Source organism: Callospermophilus lateralis, chromosome 15 (genome assembly GCF_048772815.1).
Source record: "Callospermophilus lateralis isolate mCalLat2 chromosome 15, mCalLat2.hap1, whole genome shotgun sequence".
Lineage (NCBI taxonomy): Eukaryota > Metazoa > Chordata > Mammalia > Rodentia > Sciuridae > Callospermophilus > Callospermophilus lateralis.
This window is the reverse complement of record NC_135319.1, coordinates 25219529-25232762: the sequence shown is the minus strand read 5'-3', so window position 1 is coordinate 25232762 and position 13234 is coordinate 25219529. Positions and strand designations below refer to the sequence as shown.

The window sequence follows — 13234 nt, the reverse complement described above, 5'->3', positions numbered from 1 at the left end:
ATGTCAAAACATTCAAATGCATTTAAAACATGGAAGAGTTAATGATGTCTAAGTGATGGTCATACAGTAATGTAGAGGTCCAAGTTTATATTGAGAGAAAACTGCTGTCTACCTGAGAGAAGATAATCCATTATTCATTTTTTTGTTTGTTTCAAACATATTTATTTATTCATGGTACTGAGGAAAGGATTAGGAAGGAGACTGTTAGGAAGGAGTGGAAGGCTATTATTATTATTATTAAATTATATTTTAGGCTGGGAGAGTTCATAACAGGACCTGGGGGTGTTTTAAGCCTTTGTTTGGAAAACTCTGGATGCTACCTTACTGGAAACATTACACAGAAAAACAGGTTGCTATTTATTTTAAATATAGAAATTTCTAGGAGAAAAGAGAGTTCTGGTCTGCATCCTTAATAGCCTACCAAAACTATTCCAGTTTAAACTGGGAATAGTTCTGTCTGCCTTGGTTGCTTGTTTAGCTGTGGTTACTCCGGCTGAAAACACTAGAAAGAATAGTTTGTTTATATTCAGATGTGTTTCCTCTATACAGCACCTACCACATCACTTTGGGATATAGATACCCTTATATGTCTGTTGAATGGACTGATGTATTAGGAATAGATATAAAGCAGCGGGAGAGACCTGCTTGTACAAGTTTCTGTGCCAGCCCTTTTTCTTCCCTGCTTAACATTCACTTAAAAAAAAAAAAAAAAAAAGGAAGCAAATCATTCATAAGAAAAGGCAACCTATTTTAGGAACATCTCAGCTTGCTTAGAAAGTACTGTGCATTGCTTTTGAAAATGGATTGAACATTTAATATGAATGTTTTATGCAGTGTTATTTTTCCTCTTGTCACCAAGCTTAGATTTTAGAAGTAGGAGCTTTGTAGTGTCATAAAAAGTTAGTTCCTATTTTTGCCCCTCAGAATATTTGATACTGCTGATATCATTATTTCTAACATTAAAACTCAAGTCTAAGGCTGGGGATGTGGCTCAAGCGGTAGCGCACTTGCTTGGCATGCACGGGGCCCTGGGTTCTATCCTCAGCACCACATAAAAATTAAAAAAAAAATAAAGATGTTGTGTCCACCGAAAAACTAAAAAAATAGATAAATATTAAAAAAAATTCTCTGTCTAATAAAAAGAAACCTCAAGTCTAGTAGAGCTCAGTATTGAGAGGCCTGGGAAACAGAAGACCTAAAATATGCTGCTAATGATGGGCCCTGGATGGGCCACTTGAAGTCTGGGTCTGTGTGTCATCATCTGTCAAACAGAGACTGGGACTAGAGGATGGATGAGGTTTTCCAGCTTTCAGAGGGTGAACGGAGGATTTCCCCAGTAGTGTCTGCCTATGATAAGATGGCCTGTTGAAGAAGTCTCTGGGTCAGTGAGGTAGTCTTACCTGTACACACTGGCCAGGAATTGGTATTAATTAAGGTGATTTGTAGATGCTATAGGTTCTTGTTCAGAAAGTTAAAATATATATATATATATATATATATATATATATATATATATATATATATATATATAAATATAAATATATTAGATGTTGATGGACCTTTATTTTATTCATTTATTTATATGTGGTGCTGAGAATTGAACCCAGTGCCTCACACATGCTAGGCAAGTGTTCTACCACTGAGCCACAACCCCAGCCCCTATATGTTTGGTTTTTAAAGAGCCCATATTAAGAAAATTTAGTGTGTTTTAATTTTTATAAAGTCTCAGAATGACTAATAGATAAAATATCCAACTTATCTTTTTGTGTGTATGTGGTACTAGTCACTCTCCCACTGAGCTGTATCTCCAGCTCTTCTAATTTTAAGACAAGGTTTCATTAAATGGCCTGTTTTGACCTCAAACTTGTGATCACCTGCCTCACGTTCCCAGGTTGCTGGGGTTAGAGGTGTGTACCCCTGTGCCTGACTCTCACTTATCCTTTCAAACATGTGTTTTAAGTACTCTTCAAGTCTGACATATCACATGTCCATATTCTTGTTGAAATTACTTTATGATGGGTAGGGTATATAGTAATGTTCAAAATTCTCTTGCTCTTCTAAATGTGTCAGGGTTTGGTTTTGAAGGTGGCCACAACCTGATCACCAATAGAAGACTGTTACTTTGTTGTTAAATATTAGGGATGATATCCTCCCAATGGCAAGACTCAGTCTAGAGAGCCTGTGCAGGGCAGCCAGAGACCATGGGAAAGGAGGACACATGCTGATGCCAAGGCAGGGTCTCTCCTAGGCCATGATTCCTGGTCCTGCCCGATCTTTTCCCGTCCTCTGTCAGAAGGACATGTGATGGCATCAGGGACATGCACTTCCCTTCTGTACTAGTTATCTGTAGCTACCAAACAGTCAAAAGTGGCACACACTTGGAAGCATGATCAATTCAGTGGTTACCCCACCATGCCTCTGAGTCAGGAGCCTGGGCATGACAGCTGGGGCCTAGGCAAGACTGTGGTCAATGTGTCAGCTGTGGTCGCCATTCTGTTTTTTTGAGACTTGGTTGAGGAAGAATTTGCTTCCGTGCTTATGTGGTTGTCAGATGTCAGTTTCTTTTGGGTCCTTTTTTTTTTTTTTTTTTTTTTGCTGGAATTGAACCTAGGGCCTTGAGCATGCAAGGCAAGCACTTTATCAACTGAGCTATATCCCCAGCCCTCTTGTGGGTTCTTGGACTGAACATTTCAGTTTCTTGCTGTCAGCTGGAGGTTGCCCTCATGTGGCTCTCTCATAAGGCAGCTCAAAACATGCAATGTGCCTTTCAAAGCCAGCAAGGGAGAGAGAGTTGCTGCAGAATTATAGTATTATTATAGACATTGTAATCTTATGTAATATAAGTACATATGTGCTGTCATTTTTGCATTAATTTATAGGTTATAAGAATGCCATGAGAGGGGATTACCCAAGGCATGGATAAGAGACTGAGATCAAGGGGCCACTTCAGAGTCTGCCATATCTGAGACTGGCAGAGAGTATGGATTCTCTTTATTCTTTCCTCTTTATGCATTCTCCTATGTAACCAGGAACATGTTTCTTATCCCTTCTGTTTTAATCCTTTCTTCTGATCTATAGAGAATTCAGCAACCTTGAGTAATTTTTTTCTCCTCTTTCCTGATATAAAAATGCAATGAAAAGATAACAAGAAACTACCTGAGGAAATAATTCTTTTTTTTTTTAAAGAGAGAGTAAGAGAAAGAGAGAGAGAATTTTAATATTTATTTTTTAGTATTTGGCGGACACAACATCTTTGTTTGTATGTGGTGCTGAGGATCGAACCCGGGCCGCACGCATGCCAGACTTGAGCCACATCCCCAGCCCCGGAAATAATTCTTGTACTCTTGGGGGTGCTCCCTTTGGGTATGTGACATGTTCTCTACCAGGTGTTTCTAAGTCATAGTGTGGCTTACACAGAAAAAGGCCCCAAGTGAGGTCTTCTCAGCTTTTGTATTTCTGATCACTTGCTCTTGTGTGTGTGTGTGTGTGTGTGTGTGTGTGTATGTGGTACTGGAGATTGAGCCCAGGGATGCTGAGCTACATCCCCATTCCTTTTTATTCTTATTTTGAGAAATAAAAATAAGTTGCTGAGGCTGGCCTGGAACTTATCCTCCTGCAAGCATCAGATTCCAAAACTAGTTTGTTTTCACATGCAGGATCTCATGCAGTTTTATATGAAGAATGATTAGGGAGTACTGGGTTTTTTAAAAAAATCACAGATAGGATTTATATGGCCACAATATTCTTTCTGATTCCATCAGCTGAGTTAATTGCTTCTCTACCATCACTACTGCCATTGCTCTGTATTCTTTCAAATGAATTTCATCTTAATCACCCCCAGCCCCAGTGCTTAGCACAGAGTCTTCTGCTGTGAATGGGTAGTTCACCGAAGTTGTTTGTTGAAGTCACTGGTAATTCTTTTGAATAATCAACCACAGTGGTGACAGATTATCATTTGGTGATGATTTTGATTCTTTGAACTAATGTGTTAAAATATTTTCCATGATAGCATATAAAGTGGTCTTTTTCAAATATCAGGAAAAAACTGTACTCAATGAGACAGATTTTCTTGTGAATATAGTGCACTGACTGAAGGTAAAAAAGAGTATTCGACTGATCCTGAGGAGCCAGCACCATTATAGTGAGTCCCAAAGAGGATTACTTGGAAGGGGTCCAGGAGAACCTTTTTTAGATGTACAGTTCCAACACTTATGTTTAAAAGTTGATATGACCTCACCTAGTAGATTTTTTGTTTTTTTAAGCAAAGCTTACAGAACCGTGCTGTCACCAGTGCAGCAGTAATGTAGTGTGAAGATAACCTTCATGATAGGCTCCAGGATGGCTTTTATCTTGCAGAGATGCCCATGGAGTATACAATATTACATTGTGCACCAGAAGGATTAGCACCGGTGGAGATGATTCATTCCTTCCTTTGGAGAATTTGTCATTCAAAAAAAAAAAAGGTGGGGGGAGAAAGAAAGAAACTCAGGCCATTGTTTCCTCTTACTTTGTTTTGCAATACTGGGGGTTAAACCCAGGGCCTCCGGCAGTGTAGGCAAGTGCTCCACCATTGAGTTACATCCCAGCTCCCTCATATGAGGAATGCCAACAAATGCATAGCTAGAACTTTCTGTTTGCTCATGTTAGTAAAGACTGTCAGCTAAGGTGAGCATTTTTATTTAACACTCCTTCTCAATTGACTTAGAAAAGTTTTAAGTCCATGTCAAAACTGTGATTGGAACCTCTATTCAAAGAGTTCATATGAGGAATCTAAGCCCTTAATGAACTGCATACCATAATTGTAGTTGTAGCCATGTTAATAGACTCTACCATAATCACATTAGTGAGCACTATAATTGTAGTTTTATTTTGAGAACATATTGTCTGATGGGCTCTTTTATACATTATCTCTAAATTGTATAACCATTCATCAAGGTAGATATCATTGCCCTTATTTTAAAGGCCTGAAAACTGAGTTTCAGATGGAATAGATTTTTCTGCAAATATCACGCTGTTGTTAAATAGCACAGGTGTGGTTCAGTCCTATTTATTTGAACCTGTATCAAACTTTACTGCATTTTTCATACTTTTAAAAGGCTTCCATATAAAATAACCAGGCTTATAAAGCCATAGCTAGCCAATGAGCACACCCGCCTCAGTGTTGGGTGTAATCTACAAGTCATTAACTCTTTGGTCCTTCCCTGGTATTTTTATTGATTCTGGCAAGTTTTTCCTTTGTTACTAGGGAAGTGCTCTGGATTTATGTGGTGTTTGTTCTGTTCCCTCCCTTCTTAATCCACTCCCTGTCCCCTTATCCTATTATGGTTTAAGTAACTCAAAGTTTCTGCCTTTTCTTTGGGTACCTGAGGTGACGCTGTGGTACCCCTGTGTATAGACGGAGCCATGTTACAATTGATCTCTTCTCTCTGAATCACCATTAGGGCTTGAGGAGATGAAAATTAACTTAGGTTCCGATTTTATCAGTGTTGTCTACTTGAAGCCGTGAGTTCTTCACGTAAAATGAGCAATGGTTCTGGGTACCAGGAGGGTGTTTTTACTTGGAGCCCTTTCTTGAAGAAAAGAAAGCAAAAAGTCCTGTCCTTAGTTTGTTGACCCTAAAATGTTATAACAATAAAAAAAAAAGTAAAATATTATTCTGAATGATTTCCTTTTAGGAAAAGGAAGGCACTTCGCTTGGCATATGCCATACAGAACAGTGACTGTGTTTAACAACCAACTTCTCTGTCTCAGAGCAGAGGCGAAGCCCTCTGCTGTGCTCCCAGGCAATTAGTCACTCACTTGGAGAACTTAGAAGTGGGTGGGGTGGAGAAAGGAAGAGAAGATGCTTCTCCTTCCTAGGAGATGGACTGCAGACCTCTTCCTGAAAATACAGTGGAGGGTATCCTAAAATTTTTCTACCCCAACCCCTACCTCTAAATGTACTCTTTAATTTTTTTCCCTCTTGGGGTGATTTTGTTATTAGTCTTGCTCTTCTTCTTTTTTTTTTTTTTTTTTTTTTAGGAAAAAAAGGGAAGAGATGACTATGTTTTAAAATGTATTCTGGCTGTAACAAAAAGAAAACACTATTGCAGTGGAAACTGAATAGTGACCATTGTAAGACATATAACCAATCAGATTCTTTCTTCTTGTGACAGGTGATGGAAAGGTACTGGAACAGTGGGAGAGACTGGTAGCATATAGGAAGCCAAGATGACAAGAATTTTTTCAAATAATCCGTGAGTAAATTTTTATTAGCACTTTGAAATTCTTTTAACTAACAGGTGAATTGTTTTTAAGACATACTGTTAAAAGGACGCACAATCAAATAACTTACAAGTGTAAAGGAGAAAATGTCTTAAATAGTCATTGTCAAACACTTCAGAATATTGATGCTAACATTTGAGGAATTTTATTTTTGTAAAATTCTGTCTTGGTATGGTATGCCATTTTTTTATTGGGTATATAGACTTAGTGAACAGAACAAAAGTATTTGAAGAATTAAATGAGAATTTCTTGCACCAGGTCAACATTTAAATTAAACTTTGAATGTCCCATCTGAATGTAGATGTTCTTGGTTCCATTGGTTCCTTGGGGCCTGTTTCTCACTCAGATAGCTTTTTGTGGGTTCATTATAGAAATAAATATAAACAAACTTGTTGGATATGAATAAAATTTGGTTCTTTGTACCTTCTCCCTATCTGCATTAATGGTTGTTAATTATCTACAGTTACATGTGGTTGATTTTGGTTTCATTATGATAATGATTATGGTAGTACGTGTGGTAGCTTAGGGGAAAAACCATATATTTTTGACTCAGTCATCTCCAGATGTCTGACTTGCTCTTTCGCCTTTTAGTGGTTACTTCGCCTCTTAAAACCTCTGTTGACTCATCTATATATTGGACTTGATATTCTCTCTCATGGCATGAAGGACTGTTGAGATAGTACATTGTGTCATAAATGGTACATCACAGGGCTACCATAAATGGAGTTACTTTCTGTCCTTATAGTCATATCAAGATTATAATCTACAAGCCTTTATTTTGACTAAAAATATTGGCCAGCTCAAATTCCATAGCTATTGTGAAGTAGTGCTGGTTAACACTGTAGGTATTGTATACAAGTAAAAAGTGTGAGGAAAATGGCCCTTCCAGGAGGGTTTACTGGGTTGGAGATTTCTGGTGTACCGCTGCCCACTGCAGCAGCTGATTTCATATTCCCAGTGAAAGTCACTGAAAGCAGGGCTGGGAAGGGATGTGCAGTAGCACACCATGGGATAGTTTCCTACTGAGCAGGTATTTGTAGCTATAAATAGCATCGATAGCATGGTAATAGTAAAACAATTAGGAAATAATAAAGTTTGGAGGACACTTATTACAATTGTCTTTAGTATTTTATTTTATTTTATCTTACAAATTTGAGTAAAAATAATTTAACTTTTAACAGTGGCTGTGTTTAACAACCAACTTGCAGATAATCTTGAGAAATTCACACTGGGCTCTATGGACTCACTGTGAAGCCACAGTTCTCTGAGTTATCTGTTTCAGCCGTGGCGGAAAGAGTTTGGTTTGGTTGATAAAAGCAAGGTTTGGTTTTTGAATCAGTGCTTGGTGTAACCCAAGTTATGCTCACAACAGCTTCTGGGATTGTAGGTAAAGGCCAAGATCAATTTAGAAGTTTCAGCCTCCTTGTAAAGAGTATGAGTGGAGTTCCTGAGTTGTTGACTCAGCATTGTCGTTGACCCCTGGCACCCCCTTCCCCGTTCTGGCTGCTGAGTGATAAGACCTAGAGACTGGTCACAATGCCCACTACCTGTTGAGCTGCCTTCTCTCCCTTCCTCATATTCTTTCAAATCTAAATTCCTTCAAGTAGTGCCATTGCAGGGACAAGTGGCCAGGGTTCCTCCAGACCAGGCACTCCATGCAGCTGTGTTTTTGACTCAAAAATTAAGTTTAATGAAAAGTAATTTGCCTCCAGAGAGAAAAACAAAACAAAACCTGGGCAGCGTAAACCTTGGCTTGATTGAAATCTTAGGGAGTAAACTGAAAGAAAGAAAGGAAACTGGATCAGATAGCTCATGTTTCATCAAGAAGCATTTTCTTCTTCAGGTTTTCTAACTTACCCTTTAGAAGGAAATAATTGAAGCCTGAAATTGCTAAGTAACAGCTAAGAATGTGGTGGTTGTTTTTATTTTAAATCTCACCCACCTCGTTCTCAAAACACTTTCTTTATTAAACCTTAAAAAAATGCCTTGGCTATTTCAAAACATTCATTGTGTCAATTCCCTGAATCAAGCTTACATAATCTTAAAATATTCATTTCTCTTATTTCCTCTTAAAAGGTTATTTATAGTTCCCACTAAGCCAAAGGATTATTGGATTATTGCAAAACTAATCCTTGTTCATTTCATGCAGAAGCTCATAGTTAAAATCTGAGAGAATGGCCTGAATTAGGAAATACTTCCCTGTAGCTTAATCAGATCAGCTGTGGCTGCCTTACTTTGAAAGCAAACATGGCAGTAGGAATTAATAGAAAAATTTTACCACAGATAAAACCTTCTGATTTATATTGTCATCTCTCATCTTGTGTTGTTTCTGAACATCCCAGACAGAACTGAATTTTTGATCAGGGACTGTTAGGTGTACACTCTTCGTATGTATACCTTTTGGCATATTTGCAATATCTTGAGACCTACAGTCAGTAGTTTATGGAGACTTGGGAGTCATGGGTTGGGGATGGATTCCAGTACAAATCAAACAGGCTTATTCCACTTCCAGAATCAGTAATCAAGCCTTAAAAAAAAAAAAAAAATGCAATCTCAGACTGAATTTGATAGCTGCTATTAAGGGGTGGCAAGAGGAATGGGCCAGATCAGGTAGGGTTCTAGAAACAGAAGATATTTGGATTGGATGTTTGACAACTAATGTCTTTTTAAAAAAAATAAATTATTTTTAGTTATAGTTGAACACAACACCTTTATTTTTATTTATTTTTATGTGGCACTAAGGATTGAACCCAGGGCCTCTCACGTGCTAGGTGAGCACTCTACTATTGAGCCACAACCCTAGTCCACAACTCATGTCTTTTTATTAAATTATAAAAGTTAATATTGCTGATTGGAAAGAACTATAAAAATGTGGAAATTATTAGATAAAAAAATCAATTTATCATTACCAAGAAATAACCATTATTAACATTGTGTTTTTGTATTCTGTCATACTTTCTAGGCCTGTGTTAGAAACACTATCTTTTCCTGCCCAGTGTGGGTCAAGTTATAACTATTATTTTGAAATTTGCTTCTATTGATAGTTATTGAGATGATGCCATCAATTAATATCTATAATATATATAAACCTCATGTAGCATTTCTTGAGTCTATGATGTATTCCTTAATACTGGACATTTTGGTTGTTTTCCACTTTTCATTTGTGTAAAGTACACCTGTTATAGTTAAAGCAACGTCCTGGGGTTTCGTAAACTGACTTCCAGACCACTCACGTATAATCGAATCAAGCCTTTATTGAAACACACTGGTAGCGGCTGACCAGAACATAGAGCTGTTCCCCTGATCAGCCCCAAACAATTGCATGGGTGCTCCTTATGAGCCTGAAAACCACAAAAGAGCTGTTTGGAGGGTCTAGCCAATGCAAGCAAGCCAGGTTACAGAAGCAGGATAGTGCAGTCAAGTGGTGGGATGCTTAGCCAATCACAGTTATCCCATCACCCCAGTTACAGAAACAGAGCCCCGTTACCCTAGTTACAGAAATAATGCCCCATTAGGTAGTTCCTTGTTCTTAAAGGTTTCTATAGCAAAAGGAAAAGAACATCTTGCCCCAGTCATGACCCTTCTACTTGGCATGGTTGTTTTACAAAATGGAGTCACAGAACAAAATGGAGTCACTTTTGCCTTTACTATCACACACCATAATGAACATCTTTGTACACCCATCATGGCCCACTCACCATACTGTCTGGACAGGATACTTGAACAGAGTTGGACCAGAGCTTCTTCCTAGAAGAAACAGGGAAAGGCAGAAATTATAGGAAGATCCCCTTCTGGGGGAAAGGCTGGAATTATGATTTAGTAGATGGAAAAAGAGAAGGGGAATAGTGCTAATTAGGACTGGAGATGGAAGATAGAGGAAAGATTTGATGTGAAACCCTTCTTTCGTTCTCATTAAAAGCCATTTAGGATTCTTTCCCTCCCTCCCTCCTTCCCTCCCTCCCTCCCTACCTTCCTTCCTTTTTTCACCTGTCTGTCCTTCTGTCCTGGGATTTAACCTGGGACACTTTACCACTAACCACATCCCCAGCCCTTTTTGTTTTTTATTTTGAGATGGGGTCTCACTACATTGCTTAGGGCCTTGCTAAATTACTAAGACTAGACTCAAACTTAGGATCCTCCTGTCTCAGACTCCTGGGCTGCTGAAATTATGAGCATGTGCCACTGCACCTGGCTGGATCCTCTGTCACATTTAAATGAATGGCTTAATACCTTCATTTGTTCTTGATTTCCCTTATTTGGGGAAGATATATTTATTAATTGTTCTGCATTTCAAATGTTCAAGAAAGACTAGGCCTTTAAAACTTGAGGGTCTTAAGAAACTTACCAATCAGAGAATCAGCAAGAAATAGAAGTCATGGGAAAAGTATATGTGTGGGTAGAAAAAATGATGGAGGGACTGCTTTTTAGAACAGGACATCTTCATCATGACAGGAAGGACGAAGAAAACTGTGTTCCAGTCCTTTTCCATTCCCTTTGTGGTAGCTTGTGCCACTGTGCAAACATTTGTTCTTCTTTCTCCCCTCCCATTGTTCTGTGAAAGGAATAAACATTTCTAACCTACCAAAGGCAGACTCCCCATGGCTGGCTTGGCCATAAGATTCATTTTGGCTGATGAAATGTGAGTGACAAAAATATGTGCCATTTCTGAGCAGAGACTTTAATGGACATGGCCTGGTTCTGCCATCTCTGCCTCATGTTTGCGTGTCCCAGTTAGGGTGCTCCTTCTGCTTTGGGGCCAGAGTGAAGAGGATATGAGTCTGCAATTGTTGGAGCAGTTTGTTCCTGCAGCATGAATTTAGCCTAAGGAGTGCCTTCTTTCTTTCAGGTTCCCCCACCCCACACATTTGTACTATGAAGAGCTTCCTTCCTCTTTATCTTGAGAAATAGTATGCTTTGTCAACTGTCATGCTGTGGTCTTTCCTTGCACTGGACCTTGTCAGAGGTCACCATTTCAGTTAAGGCATGTAAATAAGGTATTTAGATTTGACTAAGGTAACCCTTTGTTTCTTTTTCAATTATTTATTGGACATATTATCTCATGTTGAGGTTTGGACTTCCGAAAGGTTGGGGTAATCCAAGCCCTGGACCCAGCCTTGAAGAATTGGAGCATGTTGGGATGCTGTGCATCTAAGTAGCTATGAAACAAAGCAGGTGGTGGTGGGGGTGACATGAGGGGAGCTCACTGATGAGCCACGAACTGCCCTCGTGCAAGTGCTACTTTGTCGTGTGTGTGTGCCTGCCTGCCGTCTTCTTTGTGTCATGCTTCACTGTTAAGCTTCACTTTCCTTTCCCTGTCTTGCTTAGCATGTTTACTGGAGCATTTAATTTGCACTCCATGTTAAACTGCCCTGTTCTCAATTTGTAGTTTTCAGTGAGACAATTTGTACTGACTCACTCACTAGCTGGTTGTGTATGTCCTTTCTTTGACATATCATGAGTTGTTTATTTTAACAGATGACGTGCTAAATTTTGTTTTCCATCATATAAATTGCTTAACACATTGTTACAACAAAATTAAACCCTTAGTCAACTGATTGTTTTGTTTTTCCCTCCTCAAGTTCCTGGTTCTCTTTTCCATGATGTATGAACTTGAGTTCATTGTTGTTAATTGGGGTGCTCCTTTCCTTTGTCTTTTTAGGGGTCTAATGTGTTTAAAACTCAGTTATGGGAGAGTCAGTTTGTCTTGGCTTAGTGATCAAATCTCATCTTGATGTGGATACTTTGGACTTGACCTCTTACAATTTCAGGTCACATGTCAGATGACCTGGAGTGTGTCCATTCAGGAGCTCTAACTTTCTTTTCCTCTCTCCTCCTTCCTCTCCTTTTTCCCTTCTCTCTCTCTCTCTCTCTCTCTCTCTCTGTTTTGTGTGTATGTTGGGGAGGGGGATAACAACTTCCTTTAGCGTTCCTAGTGACTAGTTCTTGCTTTGGAACCAGGGAGTGAACCCGATGCCTCACAGAGGACTGTCTGATCAGTAGTTTCTGTCTTAAGACAATGTACAATTTAGCTGTTCTCCTTCCTTCATGACTGAATTTGGCTATTTTCCATCTCATTGCTTCTGACCACCTTCTACTTTGATTTCAGAAGGCACAGAGTAATTTATTCTTAAAACCACCTCTTAAACCAGGATCTTTTAAACTTTTTGTCCAACACTCATGGAAACAAATGGTTATCTGCCTTTGACAGAGAAGGTGCACCTTGAGAGTTGCCAGATTTATTGGTAATGGCCTGCTTCTTGATTATGACAGTGACTTCCTGGGTATTGATTTTAATATTATATTATGCAGTAAATGTTATATGACTGATTTTTTAAAAGTTTGAAACATAGTTAATACTGCTAACTGCATCCCTTGCATTTATGTTAGTAGACCTGATAATCTACCAATAACAAGGGCCTTTTTTCCCCTAATTTAAATTTTCTCTTAAAAACAGTTTAGACAGGGATTTTAATATATGTAGTACTTTTTTAAAGAAATGGCAAAAGAATGTTTTTATGAATGTACTATTGATGAATTCTTGATTTTTGGATGATCTTTATTTAAGTACAGGTCAGAATAGTTTAAAACTTACTAAAAGAAATATTTTATTAAGCTCTAGAGAAGTACCTTCTTTTAGGAAATAGAAAGTAAAAGTCTAGCTAGTGACCGTGACTGCTCAGAAACACTTTTCTCTCTTTGGGTATTTACAGATTGTGAGACATTCAGTTTTGGTCAACTCATTTGTAAGCCCACTCTGTCATGCTCCTCTGAGTATTAGACATAGTATTTTCAGCTTTGGGATCATATATAGATGACTTTTTTCTTTCTTTTCTTGGTATTGTGGAATAGACCCAGGGGTGCTTTACTACCCAGCCCTTTACATTTTATTTTAAGACAGGATTTTACTAAGTGGCTAAGACTGGCCTCAAACTTTCCATCCTCTTGCCTCAGCCTCCCAAGTCACTGGGAT

The 13234-nt window shown here is 38.6% G+C and overlaps 1 protein-coding gene across 2 annotated transcripts in view; it reads left to right on the top strand.

Annotated features, from left to right (window-relative positions):
• The window catches only part of Sgms1 (sphingomyelin synthase 1), a 281398-nt gene that overhangs the window by 168969 nt on the left and 99195 nt on the right, over positions 1-13234 (top strand). For both annotated transcript variants that reach the window (XM_076834575.1, XM_076834576.1), the window contains one exon: positions 6156-6236. The gene's annotated coding sequence lies outside the window, so the exon portion shown is untranslated. The remainder of the gene's footprint in view (positions 1-6155; positions 6237-13234) is intronic.